Here is a 5,381-nt window from a genome sequence, read left to right on the forward strand (position 1 = left end):
TTCATATAATAAATTCCACAGGGTGATTAATTTACCTTTAGTGTTCTTAAATTTGTTAAGGTTCTATATTTGTCACAATATTAGATATCAGGCCCACGTGTTTTGCAGACCTTATTTTTTTTCCCCCACCTCTGTGGTTTCTACTGAGACCGAGGATATAGCTCAGGTACAAAGCAGGAGGAATGGTGAACAGGCAAAAAGCCATAATACACAGAGTCAGCTACAGCTTCTCTTGGCCACTGTGATGTTCCAGACCTTCTGATACTCTGCAGCAGAGTTTATAATTTGACCAACTGTTACTTAGAAATATATGCTTGGGGAAAAAAAAAAAGAAGACAAGATAAGGGGGCAGTGAAAGGGTGAAAAGTAACATTTCAGTTGAAATTCAACCTAGAGTAAAATGATGTAGACATCACTTAAGCCTTAGAAGAAAGATTTACTGTAGAGATAATTTATTCATGAGATCTTATTTCTCATCCCCAAAGTCCCAGGAAAAAGCAGTGCACCATCTCTGTTGTTGAATTTATCAAAAAAGGGTCCTACTATATGCTAGAGAACAGCGCTGGCACCAGTTTTTGTAGGTATCCAGCTGCAGAGAGTTACAAGAGGCCAAATGGATGCAAAGCAGAGAGGGCCCTGACCCATATGCATTTCCACAGCTCTTGAGGCCCTAACACCCAGTGAGAGGGTGCAGGAAGGCTGAGGTGGCAGCACTGGGCTGAGCTGCATGGCAATCCTGCCTGCTGGGCACAGGTTGAAGAAAGAGAGAATTTCATATCTCCTGGCTGCTCTGCGCTTTGTCTGCAGTGTGTCTGAATATGTGGGCAAGCAAGAATCATGGCTTAGGGCAGACTTTATATTCTAATGTGAATTTGGAAGCTGTTCTGTTCTGCAACTAATCCTTACTGGGATTAGCAGCTTTATCACTATTTTCCACGTAACTGTGACAGGGAGATTCCACTATGGCCCTTTTATCATCCATACACAACAAAGGGGATTTGAGTTCTGGCAGTTGTCTTTATTCCAGTCAGTAAAAATAGAAGTATTGCTTAACTGTTTAATCAGACTTTTATTTTATTTTCCACTATGACTTATACAGTAAAACTTTATTATAACATATTGCAAGTTAAGGTATATAGCTCTCCTATCAACAGCTGTATTCTGATTTGTAGTCCAATAAGTGTTCTTGCTGCAGATTTCATGTGTACAGTTGTGTTGAGGTGTAATACATCACCACAGCATTTTTAAACTCAGAGCAATAATGTATTCAATTAGTCTGGAAATAAAACATCTCGTTTTCCTTACAATAAATCTTTTACGAAGCCCTCTACATCACATGTTCAACAAGGAAATAATACATGTCATTCAGACTAAGGGTTATTGTAGACTGTTGAGGGAAACATGAAATTCTGGAGGTTTCATCAGTCCTGTGAAATCCTGCAACATGGTAAGTGTACAAATTAGAAAAGGATGTAATACGTGACTAATGACACCTCTTGGGATATCCTTTGAGCCCATATTTACTGTTATGATCAGTAGGCTCATTTAAGCTGCAGGAGTTGAAAAGTAATACTAAAGTCGAGTGAAAACACCTCTGAGCTCATTAGATGTGGTTGTAATTCAAACTCAGAAGGCATTTCTATTCTTCTCTGGCATTCTTCATCTTACTGGAAATATAGTGCTTGAGCTTCTAGTAACAGCATTATACATGATCACATATCTACAGTCCCTGCAAAATACGTTTACACCTCGACATCTGTAGTAGTGCCGCAGCCACAGCAGCACCCTAATTCACCCCAGATGTCTCTTTAAAGGAAATACTGTAGTGGGGCTACTGTTCATAATATTTTCTGAGCATTGCCTTTATTACTTTGAAAGACTTTGATTTTTCAAGTGTCACAGACATTTGCAGTATTTTTTTTTCCTGTGGAGGGAAAAACTACATCACGTGTTTAAATGTGAATAGAGATTTTGGTAATATTCACCCCTGGAAACACCAACTGGAGAATACATATCTACCCCTATCCATCAGCTGTGTTATATAACAAGGGTTTCATTATACACAGTCTCTGCTCAGCAGAGCACACACTCTCACGCCAGTATTGTATCGGATATTGCTTCAACCGCTCTCAGTGAGTGGTGTGCCAGAGCTCTTTATCCACACTTCAGGCAGTATTTTGCTGGCTCAGAAGCGTGCCAGATGGTCTGCAGTGTTTGGTGATGCTCGCTTCACAGCCAGGACTGTGGTGAATGAGACTCCATGAGGACAGGTCCCCAAATAACTCTCTATTTCAGATAGGGTGGTGTAGATGAGGGGCTCAGCAGCTGACCTAGCACTGCTGTGAGGAGAGGGACAAGCCAAACTGAACTGTAAGGATCCACAGTACTAGAGGCGCTGAGAAGAGCCCAAAACCTTTCTGGAAGGGTTTTCCCAGGTCCAGAGTTCTACAGACATGCAGGTTTCCCTAGTCAAATTTTTATGTACACAAACTCTGAGCCATGCTATCTGTACTTTGGAGTCCTATCCCAGAGTTGATAAGGAATATGGTCAGACTCTGGCCACCACAGAATCACAGAATGGCTGAGGTTGGGAGGAACCTCTGGAGATGATCTAATCCAACCCTCCTGCAAAAGCAGTGCACTGGATGACTTAATGAACAGTTTAAATGTTGTGGTAAAAATTCAAATAATTCTTCACAGTTCATTTTTCAGTTTGAAACAACCACAGACATGTGAAAACTAAATTTAATTTCCCATTAAGGTATACCAAACAGAAATATTTCTGAGTGAATAAAACAGTGACCAAATATCATGAAAAGAGCTCTTATTTTTTTCTTTTGCATTATAACACCTACCATGTAGTTATTTTTAAATTAAGCTAAGGCACATGTTTTGAATTTCATGGAATACATTCCAGTGAGGAGAAGACAGGGAGAAGAAACAATCGGAGAGAGGTTAAGCTGACAGTGCAGTTTCTTTGCAGTGACAACCACATGTATTCATAAATATTTTACAAGTGCAGCTTTCAGACTAGTAAATTTAACTGCCACATTAATGCAGCTTGCAAGTTTATAACCTGAACATTTGTGTGTTGTGAATGTCCAGTATTCTGTCGTTGATGACAGTAAAAGGTTTATATTTTGAAGGCTTTTCTCCTGTAGAGTGCTTTCCAGCTGTAAGACTCTAGTGTTATACAGCAGCTGTGCTTTTTGTATAATACTACAATTCATCAATTACTAATTCCATTGAAAGATGTCACAAATATACTCTTTATGACATATTCCATGCTGTCCATGAATGGGGCAGGATCTTTTCATGTTCAAGAACACCACAGAGTCATCTCAGGAGAGCTGCAGAAAAAGTTGTATGGTTTTTACATTCAATGCATTTTATTATTAACACAACAGAGGTTCTATAATGAAAATGATGAAAATAAGTGTTGTAATTAGAACCAATTATGAGCAAAATGATTGCAGCTGACATTCAGAAATGCTATCAATATCACAAATACCTCTACTCAACACTAAGACTGCTTCCCATAGGTCAATGTTAAAATTAGTGGTCATTTGGAGAGCTTAAATATGGTTCAGCAAATGGTGTGGATCTTTCCACTTATTTGGGTAAAGCAGGGGGAGAATGACAAATGGCGTCCTAAAAGGAAGATGATATTGTTCAGGAGGCTAAGACCCAAAAAATCCTAGAGGGTCTGGAAACGTGCAAAGAGAAAAAGCCAGCTATACTGGACTTTGTGAGGGCAAATGCCACAATCATCCTAGAGAGCAGAGGTGTATTTTATTGAGTCTTTTCAACTTACTTCTGGATTCTGACATTATAATGACAGAAATAAATAAAAGGGGAAAGCAAAATAAAAGAAGAAAGAATTTTCTTCTGGAATTTTCTAACATGTTATGAAATCTGATTTGCCCTGATCCTGTACTGAAACTTAATCTTTCACAAGAATTACACTCTTGGCTGCAAAACCAGACCCATCCCACTAGATGTCATGTCAAAGGAGCATTAAGCCCATGTCAGAGGACGTGGTTTGATTCGGCTTGTCTTCCCTACAGCTTCTGCTGATGGCAGTTCTGCAGAGCTTTTGATGAAAACTAAATCTTCTCATCTTTGGCATATTCCTCATGAAAAGACAACGATAAGCACTTCAAGCACAGAAATCCACAGCAGGTATGTGCTATATGCATTTTCCTCTACAAGCCAAGGTGAATTTATCTCTGTGGACAAATGCTTCAAAAAAGCTGTCTGCCAATAGAACTGATGGCTGGCTTCTCGACTGTTTTCTGCCAGAGTCAAACTCTGTCGATATGCACCAATCTGATTAATCCTGCACCAATCTGATTAATCCTGCAGTGGGTAGCAAGGTGGTGCTTGTTAGGAGAAATTATACTTGGCAGTGAAATGAACTACATACCAAAAAATTCTTCTATTTTGCCCTTTGCATGCACAATCACAATAGTTTGCAGCCAGTTACAACCAAAACCACTCTGGATTTTGCTCTTCTGGATTACTTTGGTCTCAAGAATAAGATCCTCCGAACTGCAAATACTTCTTTCCATTGTTTCTAACAAACGAGATAGAAAATAGTCAAGTGTTTGTTACAGTAACTCAGGAAAACTGCTTTAAAACTGATTGAATCAATTTCCCTTTATCTTGTTACTTCTGACCTGAACAATTTTAAAGAGTTCAAGCCAAGTAAATGCAATCCATGAATGACATTATATCCATACATCTCTCTCTTTTCCTTTCTATTCCAGAAGCTCTGTTGCACATCCCAGAGGGCTGAGCTTTCGAAGCAAGAGATGAGCCATATGAGAGGGTATCGTGTTGGAACATGAAAGTCAGCTTTCCTCTGCAATAATTCCCAAACTACTTCACTTTCTCACACTGTACTGCATGCATCTCTGCTTAATTGTTTGTTTTCTAGGCTTAAGAAGAAAGTAATATTCAACTTATTTAGTGCCTAGTGCCTTACAAGTGCAATGGAATAAAGATGCAAGGAGGCTATGGGCCTTTCTCTAGGTTTTCCATTTACACATAGGTATGTCAAATATTCCCTAAGTGGGTTAATGGCCAAAAACCAGATAACATATTCTAATGCGCCACATCATCTTACATGCCTAAAGGTTAAAAATGGAAACTTCTCAGTACTCTCAGCAAGGAAAACTTCCTTCTGTTACTTAAATGAATAAGATAATGTTGCATCTGTTTCTTACCATCAGCCCCCAACTTTCAGAGCAGGTCTTATTTCTCTCAAATGTTCTAAGGGGTGGGAAGAAAGGTTGTTTGTATCTATACTGGGACTCCCCTTGCCCCATTACAACTCTCAATTTTTTCTAAAATCTCTTTGAAAACCTTCCTGGATTTGA

The 5,381-nt window shown here is 39.2% G+C and overlaps 1 long non-coding RNA gene across 1 annotated transcript; it reads left to right on the forward strand.

The window, feature by feature from the left end:
* The first annotated feature begins 3,291 nt into the window (after window positions 1–3,291).
* LOC108508397 lies at window positions 3,292–4,840 on the forward strand. The gene is made up of 3 exons (XR_001878387.1): window positions 3,292–3,364; window positions 4,068–4,182; window positions 4,770–4,840. It is a non-coding gene; the product is annotated as an uncharacterized LOC108508397 (long non-coding RNA).
* The last annotated feature ends 541 nt before the right edge of the window (window positions 4,841–5,381 follow it).

The sequence above is a fragment of the Lepidothrix coronata genome, unplaced genomic scaffold (genome assembly GCF_001604755.1).
Source record: "Lepidothrix coronata isolate B3197 unplaced genomic scaffold, Lepidothrix_coronata-1.0 Scaffold294, whole genome shotgun sequence".
In the NCBI taxonomy this organism is placed as follows: Eukaryota; Metazoa; Chordata; class Aves; order Passeriformes; family Pipridae; genus Lepidothrix; species Lepidothrix coronata.